This window comes from Asparagus officinalis, chromosome 3, assembly GCF_001876935.1.
Source record: "Asparagus officinalis chromosome 3, Aspof.V1, whole genome shotgun sequence".
Lineage (NCBI taxonomy): Eukaryota > Viridiplantae > Streptophyta > Magnoliopsida > Asparagales > Asparagaceae > Asparagus > Asparagus officinalis.
The window spans coordinates 1,071,933-1,087,500 of record NC_033796.1 but is presented as its reverse complement, the minus strand read 5'-3'; the positions used below and the strand labels follow the sequence as shown (position 1 = coordinate 1,087,500).

The following is a 15,568-nucleotide window of genomic DNA, read 5'->3' as shown; positions in this document are numbered from 1 at the left end:
TATTTGTATTTTCCTATGTATTGTAGACAAACAACGTGGTTGGAGGATGGATGGAATAGAGCTTCAACGATCATATCCAATGGAGGTTGGCGGAATAACGGTGAAGCCTTGCTATTCAAAGTTCAAGATCCAAGTTAAAGCTTCATCCACAAGATTACCAAGTTGGAGGATGGATGGATTGCGCCATAACGACGATATCAAATGGAGGTTGGCGGAATTGTGGAGTGAAGCATCGTACAATTCAAGTTCAAGATCCAAGTTTAGCTTCACCCGCAACGTGTACCAAGTTGAGCTCAATGAAGATCAAGATCAAGCTTGGGTAATTTAGTTTAGATTTTATATTATGTGTGTTAGTACTTTAAGCTCAATCATATACACACATACACGTTTTGGTTTTTGTATATATATAGTTATATATATACATATATGTTATTGGTTTAATAATTTCAAGTTTTACTATGAAACAATTGAATATAATTAGAAAACATATTTTTGTTTCATACTCATATGCATATATATGATTTCATATTGGAAAATACTATTTTGTTTCATGTTTATATGCCTATATATGATTTCATCTTTAACAAGCTTATATTTAGTGAAATCATATTTAGTGTTTTGAATATATTGCATAGAATATGCAATTTCATGAAAATATTGTATTTCTAGGTTATAGACTTCATAACAACATGTTATATCTTTTATCAAGTCTATACAATCATTTCATAAGGTTTCAAAATGTTGTTTAAGTCAAAATATCAAAATATCAATTTTCAGGTTTTCATGTTTTGGACTATTTTGTAAAATGATGATATTTTTCATTTGGGAAGTCCTTTTTCGAAACCAGTCGTTGTAGCATGTTTATTATCATGTCTACAATCATTCCCCAAAGTTTTACATTTTTTGGAATTTATTTGATATTTTTAAACAGCGTTTTAAAATCAGAAAAACAGTTTTCAGAAGTATCAGTACTCGGTCGACCGCACCGGTCGACCGCTCATTTGTTCTTTCGTCAGCATGGTCCAAAGAGTTGGTCGGGTCCGGTCGACCGAAAAGCTCCATCGGTCGACCGCACCGGTCGACCGGCTAAGGCCTGCTTGGTTTCTCGTTTTCGACCTGGATAATGGTCGACCGAATTTTCCGTCGGTCGACCGAACTTTTCCATCGGTCGACCGACAGAATTTCCGGTCGACCGACGATGGCTTTTTCTGTTTCCAACGGCTAGTTTTTGTACCGTTGGCTGGGTCTTTTGGTCTTTTGTTTTGGGTGTTTTTTTTGCTGAGATTTCTAGTGGGTATATATACCCCATTGCTGATGTCTTTTAAAGTTATCCAAGAGAGTTTTAAAACAAGTTTAAGAAAGATTTAATCAAGGGTTTAAGTTTGTTTAAAGTGTGTTTATAAGCTTTTAAGCATTTGAGTGTTTCGATTTTGTGAATCAAATTCCACAAGAGCTTGAGGAGATTATCTATTGAAGTTTGAGCTTCCAACTATCATCCCTCCATCTCTTGTTATCAAATTGAGAAGTTTTCTAAACTCAAACTCTAGCTTTACATTTATATACTTGTTTGATTATCATTGTTCTTAAGCTAGATTTTATATTTGAGTTTAGTTTGATTTTGATTTATATCTCTTTGTTCACACACAACCTATTGAGCTTATTGTATTTACATTCATAGTATAATTGGGTTGTGAGATTGTGTATCTTAGAGAGTGAGCTTACAATTCGTTCTCATCCATTGTAGAGAACAAACACTTTGTATTGAGCCTTAATTGTGAGGATACACTTTGTAATACACTTGTACACCAAGAGAGAAGTGTGTGGCGATCTTATATCGCCATTGTGCATTGCTCATAGTTAGTTTGTCCACTTCTTTGTTTACATTATTTACCCTTGTGTTGTTTATATATCCTTGCACATACATTGCCTATATCTCCTTGTTAGGATATATCTCTTGTTCATATTACTTATCCTAGCTTACATATCTTGTTGTATCTCATACTTGCTAGGATAACTTATTAATTAGTTTTAATTGGCATTCAATCGGATTAGATTAGCATAAGACCCTAATCACCCCCCCTCTAGGGTCTAACATTAACTTCATCACGTCCAGGTGTACCCGGAGCTACACGGTGATCATGATGCTCATTTGTTCGTTCTTTTGATAGTTAAGTAACAACCAATTCTTGCTATTCATTGTTAATATCAATCAAATCGCATTCTTGTCGATGATTTCTTTAAATTTTATAATATTATTATAGTCAGCACAACGAAAGAAAAAAAATGCTACAATTTGAATGCGAAGGATTTATACGAGAGGATACATCTTCCTTTGTTCCTATCTATAAGATTCGACCGCCCTCCATCTACAAAGGATTTATACGAGAGGATACATCTTCCTTTGTTCCTATCTATAAGATTCGACCGCCCTCCATCTACAAAGGATATCAATATCAAATTACTCTCAACATTAAAAAGTTATGGTAAATATACTTTATCACTCGTTCTATCTTCCGCTATTGAATTTAGGTGAGATAATGGTCACAAACTGAGAAAGAAACATCCATTTTTTTTTTGACAGCCACAATAAGGGCGGCATAATTTATTCACGATTATCAATGTCTACGAAATTCATTCTCACATTTGTGAATTAGTATATGTTATATTAAATAGGTCATATTTGTTTATTTAATTAATTATTTCTCATTGAACTTCATGTTAGAATCTGATGATACTGGAGACTGGGGGTAGTAATATGATGGGCCTAATGGACATCAACCGGTACGATATTGCCCCAAACTATCATTATAACCGTGACAACGAATGGCAGCATAAACCTTTATTCGTGGGCTGGTAGAGCCCCCCAGCGCGAAGTGGGCCTCCTGCAGGAGCTTATAAAAGCAACGTACTCATGGTAATAATATCGAAAAGCCATTTTTATATTAGGCAGGCTGGCGAGTCAAAGTTGACCCAAGCGTGAGCTCCGCCTAGGTAGCTCTATTGCAGACTTTGACATCCATCTACAGCAATTTGACTAAAGACATTCAGGCTGCATACTCACCACCTATGATGTTTTTGATAAGGAGATTTTTTTTTTTTTTGAAATAGGCTAGTTTTAATAAATATTTAGCAAAAATGATTGTTGATGTATGGAATCACACAGAAATAAATAGAGTTGATTAAGTTGACGGAGGCCCTCTAACTCTCCGAATGTCTAGCCCTTGGACAAGCTGTACTTCCCTGCACAAGTAGCAAATCGTAGGAGGGCGGGCTGTGACTCCCCGGTTGTTCCTCCGAGATCAAGTCAGTGGGTGGCTTGTTTGGAGAAGTAAAAAGAACCGCAATAGTTCTTAAGTTCAGAGAATGGTGGAAAAGCTTACCTTGTAATTGAAAATAGTACCTCCTTTTATAGTAATGGAAGGAGGGGTAGGAAGGTAATTTTGGCCGGGTATGGGCTGGCGGCCAAGTTAGCTTCAACTTTATAAGTGTCGGCCGACGAGTGGTAAAGAGGTCACTTCGATGTTTAATGCGAAGTGATGTGGGGTGTGCGGTACCGACGTGGTCTGATGTATCATAAATACTATTAGAGGTAGAGGAATGATGACACCCATAATATATTCAATGACATTTATGACAAGGTGATTGGTCATCAGAGCACAGGAGGGGCTCGGGGTTCGAGGCGTTTCGTCACCTTTCTACACGTCTGGTAGTCGGAAAGTACCGCCTTTTGAGTCGCCCTCGCAAGGTGTCGGCCGATTAGTCGGTCAAGTCGAGTGGTTAAGTAGTCGACTTAGTCGGGGGGGATGGGTCGTTCGAGTCGTCCTCGCAAGATGTCGGTGTGTCGAGTCGACCGAGTTGAGTATCTAATTGTCTTGATGTGCTGATTTGATTATGCATAATGCGAGACACTTGTCTGCCATTGATTAGATATTATTTTCCATCATTAAAACGGCTATAACATCTACATTTTGCTAAATATTTAGTAAAACCGACCTCTTTTTGGCTAGCTCATCAAGGCTGGCTAAAAAGAGGTCGGTTTTGCTGAATGTGGTTTTCGAAACACACGAGACTAGCCCCGTCGATTTTCTATTCACTATTATAAAACCCACGTGACTCGTAGTCCCGTGGGTTAAACAAAAACTTCCGCTCGTGTTGCCCAACAAATACATGGGACTAGTCCCGTGTATTTGTCAAGCCTATAAAAGCCCCAGGTGTGCCCAAAAGTAGGGCACGACCTCCTCTATCTCTCTCAACTCTCTCCCGATTTCTCTCCCTCTTAGAAGTCCGAATTGGATAAACCCTCTCCCAATCTCTCTCCCTCAATCTCTCTCCCCATTCGATTGATTCTCTATCAAATCACCTCTTTCTCCCTCAATTTTCTCTCTTTTATTCTCTCTAAACCCAAATTGAGATCTTCCCAAAAAAGTTCACTCCGGCATTGTTGAACTCTGACACTGCCTAGACTCTCTCACGCCGACGAATTTCAACTCTTCATCAATGTATAATTTTCTTTTTTTATATATAATATTCTCTCTATTATTTAGCTAAAATTGTAGTTTGAAAAAAAAACTGTATATTTAGAATAATTTTTTTAATTTTTGATAAACAATAGGGTTTGGTCAAAATTTGATAAATTAAAATTGATATAGACGATCTTTTAGCTATAGTTTAACTAGAAATAAGATATATAAAATCTAATTTTTGAGTAATATAAATAATCTGCATATGATGAAGACGAGGTGGATCTTACTTGGATGACAATGAAGACGAGGCAAATCTTACTCGTTATATAATTTTTGAATAATATAATTATTGATTTTTCTGATTAGACTCAATTTGTAACTAAACATAATTAATACATTTGACTCGTCATATGGCTTTTCCATGAGACAAGTCCATGCTCCTTTGTCGTCCCGTTGATGATCACAGCCTTCTTTCTACCTGAGCATATTGTCCAGAATAGCACGAAGCGTGCAATATTAGAGGCAATGCATTTAGGGGTTGTCTTTTCTTTGTTGAAGATCAAATTGTTTCTTAATCTCCACATGCACCAACAGTAGACAGGGAAAACAACTTTCCACAAAGAGCGAAGCTTATGATCTAGCACAGAATTGCTGTTAGAATATAAAAATATCTTCAAAATTTGCAGGCCACTGTACCGAGGGAAAACAAGACAAAATATAGGTTCAGACATCCTTAGCATAGGCACAATTGAAGAAATGTGGCTATCAATTTCTAACTCAATTTGGCAGAAAGGGCAACCAGGATCACCATCCCAGCCTTTCCTAAGCGAATTTTCATGTCTGCTAACTTCCCTTAGGAAGAAGTCGGAAGAAAATCTTTACCTTAGTAGGAGTTGAAGATTTCCAAAGGAAGTGAGAAAAACTTGATTGAATCTCACCCATGTTCAAAAGAAAGTATAATTATTTAACTGAATAATCTCAGTTAGTAGGTCATAGGGCAATGTCCTTAGACTGCTTGACAGTGCAATTGGAGGAAGCAAGAAAGTCTTTGAGCATTGAGATATCTCTTTTTCTCTCTCGGTGTAATCATGACAGAGAATAGGGTGGGTGTCATACCCAACAATTATTGCCGAGAAAATATCCTTGAGGGTGAACAATGACATACTTGGAGAATGCCAGATTACAAGCTAAGGGTAAGCCGAGAAAATATCCTTGAGGGTGAACAATGACATACTTGGAGAATGCCAGATTACAAGCTAAGGGTAATAAGCTACACAAAGAGCTAGACTCCAACCACTTGTCCTCCCAGAAACTGATATTTGAATCCACACCTAAGTTCCACTTGACAGATCACACTAAAGTTTGGTGAATAGAAGAAGTATCTTGCCAAAATCTAGAAGCTGAAACTATAGGTTGTGTGCTATTAATGACAGAAGAGTATTCGAGGGTGATAGAGGAAAGGACTCTTACCTTCAAGAGAATTGTTGTCGATAGATTTCCTAGTCCCTTTGGAAAGAAGAGCCATATTAAAGTCAGAGAGATTCAAAAAATCCAGCCCCTCCTCTTGAATTTACAGACAATTTCCCAACAAACAAGAGCGCTCCCCAGCCTGTGTTTGGGTCAGAGATGCTACAGTCTTTCGCTAAAACACAGAATAAGCAGTGAAAATATAGAAAATTAAAAGCGAACAACCAAACTAAAAACCAACTAAGGAACGCACAAGATTTTTATAGTAAATATAGAAAATTAAAAGCGAACAACCAAACTAAAAACCAACTAAGGAACGCACAAGATTTTTATAGTGGTTCGAATAACAATCCTACGTCCACTATTCCATGTCACGAACGAGCATTTTCACTATGCTAAGAGTTCTCTTGAATTACAACCTGATTAAGTAGGCTTACAAAGACCATATTCTAGATCTACTCGGATCAGTCATCTAACCTAACACTCCATAACGAGTAACACTTAGCCCTAGCTAGTCTCAACTCTCAATTATCACTGGCTTGAGTAAAACAAGTTAGAAATAAACTATCAAAAATAGTTTAAGCACAAAATTAGAAAGACAATCCTTTTGATTAGCAAACTGTTCTTCAAAAGATTGAAGTGAAGCTCATTGAAGAACAAAGTAAATGTTGATTCCAAGGATAACTCTTCTCGCTAAGACGATCCGATATTGTTGAGCGTGACGAGAAAGAGTTTGTTCAGCCTCTAGGGATTCAAATCACAAATTAATCTTTTTCTCACAAACCCTAAAATTTTCTCTCTTAAAGCTCTATCTTTAAACCCTTGTATTCTCTCCAAATATCATCTCTTCAATTTTATATATCATCTCATAAATCAGGAAAGAAATATCTAAATCATAGTGGAAGTTAGAGATGAAAGGGATTAACGAACGGCTGTGATTAACTCTTCAAATCTGCCAAATACAATCGTCACCATCGATGGTTCCCCACGACCATCAATGGTTCCTCGAGCACCATCAATGGTTGCTTGTAGATCATTGATGGTTTGATTTCGAGTTTCTGAAAACCTATAATTGAAGTGTGGTGACCATCGATAATTCACTGTAGACCACCTATGGTTCGAAATGGATTCTCTGAATTTCTCTGATTGTTCACTATATACCATCGATGATTCGCTGTAGACCATTAATGGTTCCAATGCTGAAATCAATGTAAATACTAATTTTTGCGTCGTTTTACATCATAACCTTCGTATACGTGTTTTCACATGTACTATATATATCATCTCAAACAAATATTAGTATCAAACAAATATTAGTATCAAACAAGACTTTTGTTACTACTCAAACAAGAGTCATTATACATACTATATCGTAAGAAACAACCCCCCCCCCCACACACACACACTGTAATGCCCCAACCCTTGAGAGGGTGATGTGATTAGTATTGATAGATTTTATTGGAATACTCATACCTTCAAGATGCATCTTTTTTTCGGGAACCCAACTCTTAGAAACTCCAAAGTTAAGCATGCTTGGTCTGGAGAAATTCTAGGATGGGTGACCCCCTGGAAAGTTTTCCAGGGAGCACGTGAGTGAGGACAAAACGTGCTGAAAAGACATGTGGTGGTTTGTGAGGCCAGTCCATCAGATCTAATAACGTACCAACTCCGGGATTCCGGGGCAGGGCGTTACAAATGGTATCAGAGCAAAGACAACCGGAATTGTGAGAGCTAAGTGCTATGCGGCGCAAAGTGCTATGTCGAGAGGACGGGAGCCACCTCTTGAGGCCGTAGGAGCCACCTCTAGAATCTCACACGGATGGTATGGTCTGGGATGATATGATTTGGCGCAACGAGGACGTTGCGAGTTTAAGTGGGGGAGTTTGTAATACCCCAACCCTTGAGAGGGTGATGTGATTAGTATTGATAGATTTGATTGGAATACTCATACCACCAAGATGCATCTTCTTTTAGGGAACCCAACTCTTAGAAACTCCAAAGTTAAGCGTGCTTGGCCTGGAGAAATTCTAGGATGTGTGACCCCCTGGGAAGTTTTCCAGGGAGCGCGTGAGTGAGGACAAAACGTGCTGAAAAGACATGTGGTGGTTTGTGAGGTCAGTCCATCATATCTAATAACGTACCGACTCCGGGATTTCGGGGCAGGGCGTTACACACACACACAAAAGTTCCTTCTGACCTTGTCCAATGACTTGATAAGGCATTTGATGACTTTAAAGGACATAGTAAAGAGGAAGCGAAGATAGAACAGAGCATGCTGAAGCTGTATATCTGTATATACGAATTTATTTTTATATAGATCTTGACAAGCTAACTTACTCAAACCGAGGAAGGGTTAAAAACATCCTTAATGTTTAATATGAATGGATGAAATATAATGACCTTTAGCATCTGTATGTGCTGATATTAAACGTGGAAGATCACAATTCCTGCAGTTAATTTTCAGCTGATAATCGCGAGGTCTAGCCAAAGTGTTCTGCTTCCAAAGCGTAGGATATCATTAAAGCAACCTGGAAATGGAAATGTTCAGTAGAGGTTTCTAAGGAAAGAAGTAAAAGAAGTTTCAGGTGCATACTGCGATTTTTATGTAGGGTGTATGAGGAAATGTTGATTATTGTCACGAAATAAGAAGTCCAAATCTTGTAAATTATGGCCGAAATAGGAATTTAAGAGTTCAGAATCTTCAGATTGCCAGGAAAGGGCTATGAGGGATTAAGAATGTAAGTTTAGCATCAGTACAGGGAATTAAAATTTGAAGATTGGAGGGAGACTGGGAGCACTATAATATTTCCAAGTAATTTCTGCAGGACTACACATTTTAGCCTAGTTACTTGCATACTAAAAACCCAAAAGGTAGGAACTGAAGAGCAAAAACAATACAATATCCTTGGAATCAATTGATGAAAGCAAGAAAGGAGTTGAGAGCACCAAAGAACACAAACCTTACTTACTGTTAACATTGTTTAGTATTGGTAATATTTTAATGGGTAATTGTGAAATAAATGCAGTTTCTATGTTAATAGTGAAAATTCATATATGGGTATTTGAAGAACGTGCTCCTGAGTTCTTTTGCTAATAAGAAGTTTTGTACAGATATTTTGTGGAGAATAGCACTCCTTGCCAGTGGATGCCTAGAACTTAGCCATCTACATAACCTATCCAGCTACTGCAATTTCGTATCTTCCACTGGTTGCAATTACAAAGCTCTAGAATTAATGATGTGTAGTCGAGAGACTGATCTCATCAAATTCACATGAACATAAATCAATATGAATGGAAGAGAGGATACACGCATTTCTCATGTACACGATGTGAAATAAAATGAAATATAAGTTTACAAAACTGATCCTAGAATTGATGTGGCAACTTCCCACTTGTAAAGTTGCAGACAACTAAAGCAGTTGTCACCTACCATAGTCCTCTGAATATGAGGGGAAGAAAACTGATCCTTATGGGCAATTAATATTTGAAAGAGGTCCAAAATATATTGGTTCAAGCTGACTTAATAATTGATTTGTAGTCGTAGCTCGTATGAATAAAAAATTTGAGGCTTATGTGAGCAAAAATAGAATTATATAAACAGCTTAAGTTGTTGATTTGTGCACACAATTTCAATAAATTGTTCTAAGCTCTGAAAACTATAACAAAAAACATGCTGGCTAATGAAGTGGTACCTTCAGCCTGAACAAAGGTAGAACTGGAGATGTTTGTGAAGCCATTTCAGCAATGTCAGCCCTGGAAAAGATATCAAGAAGAATGAAAAATATGTGCTGCATCAACTGATTATCCGACAAACAGTGATAGAAAAAAAAAGAAATAGATTGCTCAGTGAATATTTCATACTGCAGCTGGTAAGGCAACAAAGCATCTGTTTTCACTTTTCAGGAGCTTCCAGTTCCCATTTCACTTTCTGATGAGAACTAGCAATATTGGGTGGCATATGAGTTGGAAGACACTGAAAATACAATGACGAAGTAGAACAATTTATATGTTTTGATTCTGTATCTGAACCATTATTGGGCAGGTTTTTAATGTCTGTAGATATAAGTAATTAACTGCTGAACTTTTTTGTCAGCTTACATTTTTTTTTGGTCAATGAACTTAAAATTTTATTCATAAACCAAAGTGAACAATGAGAAGAACATCAAAATACCAGAGAACTGGTAAAACAAGAAGAAAATTACAAAACCTCAAGAAAATCTATCATATGTGCATGTGAACTATCATTCAATACTCTTGTAAAAACTGAAAGTCTAATAGCTCTGAAAATCTGAGAAGGATCTCTCATTTTGCCTTGAAAAATCCTTCGATTCCTCTCATCCCAAATCATATACACAGCTGCTGAAAGACACATTCTCTTCAACTTCCTCAAGGGTCCTCTTCCTTTCAAATTGCAAGAATACCAACTAATGATCAAGTCCCAGCAACAAGATCTCCATCTAAATCTCATCCAATCTATCACCCTATTCCATACATCAGCCGAGAATTGGCATTCAAAGAAGATATGCTTACTTGTTTCCAATTGATGACCACAGCATAGAACACACTGATTCTGATTGGAACTCATCATCCCCATTCTACATAATCTGTCCTTAGTGAGGAGTCTTTGATGACACGCCAACCATAAAATAAAAGAATGCTTGGGATAAAGAAACCCATCCCAAACTGTGTTGAACCAGCTAACCTTTGGCATTGGAGGCAAGTATAGATTTTCATAATAGAATTCATGTCAGCTTTGCAAAACATTAACAAATCATCGGCAAATATAAGATGTGTTATCTTCAACCTCAAACACTTAGGGTGGAATTTAAACAACCTATCATCTTTCAGAGTGTCAAGCTTTCTTGATAAAAATTCCATCCCAATGACAAAAAGATAGGGAGAAAGAGGATCCCCTTGCCTTAATCCTCTTGCACCATGAAAGTAACCATGCAAACCACCATTAAGAACTAATGAAAACTTTGGAGTGGAAATACATTCCATAATCCAGCTAACCATGACATTAGGAAAACCTAGACCAATCAACATAGCTTAAATTCCCAACTAATGGTGTCAAATGCTTTCCTTGAATCAATATTCAAGATTGCTCTGGGTGAGATATTCTTCCTCCCATATTGCTTTATGAGTTCATGAGCTAACAAAAAATTACTGGAAATAAGTATCCCCTTCACAAAAGCACTTTGCGCATCATTTATAAGGTAGCCCATAACTTTTTGCAATCTGTTAGCCAGAATCTTTGAGATGATTTTCTATATAACATTACAGCAAGATATAGGCCTAAAGTCTGTAGCTGTATTTGGGTTAAGAGACTTGGGCACTAAGGTAATGGCTGTGGTGTTAAAAGTGCCTAGAAGCTTACCCGAAAAGAAGAATTCTTCTACCGCCAGAAATAAATCTTCACTGATAACACTCCACGCAGCCTTGAAAAAAGCAGCATTAAACCCATCAGGACCAGGGGCCTTACTGTCAGCTATTGAGAATAAAGCTTGCTTAATCTCATCTCTGGAAACAGGAGAACTCAACTCCCTCTGTTGAGCAGAGTTCAAAATATTACCATTTGAGATAATATTAGGATCAGCAGCAATTGTGTCCTTAGCATTACCCAAAAGTTTCTTGAAATACTGAACAAACTCTGCAGTAATCTCAGGCATGTCAGTTAGCCTTGTGCCATTTTCAGTATACAATGATATTGTCAGCTTACATTGTTAGAACTGCAGGTTTCATTTGCCATTATTATGTGTCTTCAATATAATAGTATATAGACCTAAACAGCAGATCCACCAACATGCTCTCCAAGCATTTTGAAATCGCACCATCTTCTCATGTCAAAGCCTCTGTACCTGCATCCGGAATCCAGTTATAGCAATATAGAGAAACTATTTAGACATAATAATTAAGTAATCGCCTTTTAAGGATACTATCATACTAAGAAGAATGAGAGGGCATGTTACAACCTAGCAAGGGCTGTGAATCTTATAGAAACGTTCATGCACAGTTTCGCACGGATCAATACAAGCGTTGTAATGGCTAGCAACTTCTCAAGCCAAGCTCAATCATGATCTAGGTACAACTGTCGAACAATCTGCACTCAAGATATCCATTGACCAATGCAACCTTCTTATATTTATGATTATCAACAAGGAAGACTGTGAAGTTACTGGTGCAAATTGTGCAGAGAAGACATGTTGCCGATGTATGTTACTTACATGGTCTATGGAGGGTCATAACAGAGACTAAAATGTTATGACATTGTAACGGAGAAGAATATCCAATCGCAAGCCTCGGAAGAAGCTGGTGATAGACACAGAACTGAAGAATCGACAAAACCCATGACAAGTATAAACTGAGGCCATTCATTAGTTTTCATTTTTTCCAAGTTTAGGTTTTTTAATCGCTAAGTCGGTATATCACAGGAGTTCAACAATTTCTTCCTTAATCCAACCTTATATCAAGATCTGAAAGCAATCTTGGTTTACCCATTTCTTCCTTAACTAGTTTCGACATTCCAGACATTACTCCTTTTTGGACATTTAAACCATAGGTAGCTAATTTAATGAACTGCCAATTGTTTGTCAACTACAAAAGTGTAAAAGTTTGGAGCATGACTAAGGAGATTTATAATTGTCAGCATTGATAATTTGGCCATAAATCACAGACTGAACCCATAATATATTTATACTTCAACACTCACGCTCACCTTATTATCACTACCATCAATACAACACCCTCTAATATAATTTAGGAAACTATATGCAGATATATTTCTGGATAGTTTCTATTAAGGTTTTCGAGCACTAAACTATTAAATATTTGAAAGATGAAAAAAAATACCATGTATATTAATAAACCAACCAACCAAAGTATCCACATGTCATGAAGGAATATATCTGCAAAAACCACACACAAATTAGGAACGGATAAACCAACCCCCACAAATAAATAAATAAATATAACAAAAAACATGGAAGAGTGGAAAACCAAAAGCGAAGAAGAAAATATTATTGTGCCAGTGCCACTTATTGATGTAATTAAACACTCAGTTAAAGAGTCAAAAAGAGAATGAAAGCTCATCACACGTATATACAGTAATTGAAAACTAAAAACTAACTCGTTGTCAACAAATGCTGATGAAGCGTTTTTTTCCTCTTGTAGTTTCCATTCTGCACAGCTTTTAGACAAATTATATATGTGATGTGATTCAATTTTTCTTAAAAGTAACAGTTACAGGTAAGCAAAACAGTTCAGATCTTCAGGAACTTCTCCATGATAATAAGAGTTCGGACGATGCATCCTCCTTATGAACTTTTACCACCCGTCCAAGTGAGCAACGGATTATTCACTTGCATAAAGCAAGAGGAACAATGTATTGATAAAAGTTACGCATGGTAAAGCATACAGAGACTGTTGACTCCTTGCAGGTTCTATATCATAAATCCAATGTTTGGAGCACTTGAAACAAGCTCAGACTTCAGAGACCGAGGCAGCAAAAAAGGATATGACAGCCATTAATTCTACAAAGGAAGTTGCTTTTACAACCACCCTAAATATCTGGAATAAAGGTTCTACTCCTGTTACGTAATTTGCCGTGAAGCCTGTTCAAGGATACAGTCTATTCTTATGTGTAGCTAGTCAAGTTATCTTCCAAACAATGGTTGTTTTTTTAAAGAGATAATGCTCTCGCAAACCATAATCAAACATCTAAATAGTAGGGAAATAGTTTGTTACTAGATTTAATTTTCATAAATATGAGATAAAGATAGGGCATTAAAATTATTTAGTCCATTGGTTCTGAAAATAGACTTCTAGTTGTTCATAATGATGTCATACTTCCCTTTGATCTGGCATCAGAATTGTAATCACTGCAGCAGCGTAGCATGAGTCTTGATGTGCTCTTTCTGACCCTTTTTTGGTTTTTGATTTCCAGTTACTTCTTGGATGCTCAAAGATTGATTCTATGACCATATAAGAAATAAAAGATTGCATAGCACAATGGTTACAGCGTATGATAAATTATATGTAGCTTGAAAGTATATGAGAAAGAAACACAATCAGCAAGTTTTTCAGAGGGAAAACAAGAGATATTGGACTAAACCGATATATAATGGACTAAACCAATAAACATGGACAAAGGCAATGGAGTATTTGGGTTATTGTAATTAGCTACCAAATTATGATCTTTTAAGAAAATGCTAAACTATTGGAAAAGCACTCCACATAACATCTTTAGGAAACAAGGTTATGTACAATAATATTTGACTGACAACATGACAGGATAAGGACTGCAGAAAGCAACATCAATATCAGAGGCTCATAGGATAATTAGACGTCATGTTTTATATTTTGTGCATTAAAGGTACACTCACTTGGTGATATTAAGATGGATTGAACTGTGGATATCTATAGGATGAATTGTTCATCATTGAGAGAAAACCTTTCATGTTATGCCCTTGAATTTCACAAGTATTAGGAAAATCCACTCTGCTATCTTCTTCCAGCAACTTTAGCTTGTGATCTGAACTATCACAAGGAAGCATATCACAGTTTGCTAGTTATCCAATCAGTCTCAAAAACCACAGGCATTCTTTAATCCATTATGATTGAGCTTTTTTCATCAATCTGGTCTAGATTTCACCCTTTCAATCCTGAAGTTCCCAAGCTAAGATCCAGAGTATGATCAGTGTTATTAACTGCATTAGCCCAGAAACTGACACATTCACTCATAAGAACGAGATTGAAGCATACAGTTCTTAGTGAAAGTACACAGTTACAATTAAGCTCATATGCATAAACGCTCAAATCTAAATTGGTCCCTGCATCTTTTCCATTACATTTGATTGCTGCTTTATCATAAGCTCTGAAAATGTCACATGAGATACTTCAGAGAACTCAGCGTTAGCAAATTTATAATTGATACAGGAGAGCAAATATAACTACCTTGCAGCTTCGATTACAGGTTGAAAAGGCCCTAATAACACACCTAGCATTACATAGGTTGAAGTAAATTTAGACAGAAATGAATAACAAGAATTAAGGTGAATTTATTTGAAATTAATGAACATTATTCTTCCCAAAATATGGGCCCATTCCATTACTGAACGACAGCAAAGTTCTCTAGATAGTTTTGTATTTGAGAACCTGATTTATATTTGCTTAGTTCACCAAGTCATGTTTATTCTTCTGGCATATCAGTCCGTGTAGTCTTCGATAATGATAAAAGGGGCGTCTTACTCAGGAAAAGATTTCATTGATTGTTAAATTGCAAAATAAGGAGACGGTGCAGACAAGAAACAATATGCAATGGATATGACATAAAAAAATTAATATGCACGCAAGAGAGGGTACAAAAACTTTTCCTGCAATGAAATTTGGGTAAAATGAAAAAAATAAGTTCAACAAATCAATCCTGGAATTGGTGCTGCAACTTGGAGCGGTTGTCACTTACCAGAGTCTTTGGAGAATGAGGAGGGAAACTAAAACATATTGGCGGCTAATATCTGCAAGATGTCCAAAATTTATTGGTCCAAGTTGAGTTATAATCGATTGTCATTTTAACTTCATTTCTTGCATATAATACTCCCACACACCACACTCTTCTCAGTAAATATGAAAACTAGTTCCTT

General features: G+C 36.7%; 1 protein-coding gene across 6 annotated transcripts in view; it reads right to left on the bottom strand.

The window, feature by feature from the left end:
- Positions 1–15,568, bottom strand: part of LOC109832581 (sphinganine C4-monooxygenase 2-like) — an 83,649-nt gene that overhangs the window by 44,085 nt on the left and 23,996 nt on the right. For 2 of the 6 annotated variants that reach the window (XM_020399931.1, XM_020399930.1), the window contains 6 exons: positions 12,780–13,900; positions 11,650–11,788; positions 11,503–11,580; positions 11,308–11,368; positions 9,623–9,683; positions 8,331–8,458 (listed from right to left, as the gene is read on the bottom strand). The exons of 1 other annotated variant lie outside the window; for it this stretch is intronic. The gene's annotated coding sequence lies outside the window, so the exon portion shown is untranslated. 3 more of the 6 variants (XM_020399932.1, XM_020399933.1, XM_020399934.1) reach the window with 3 other exon arrangements.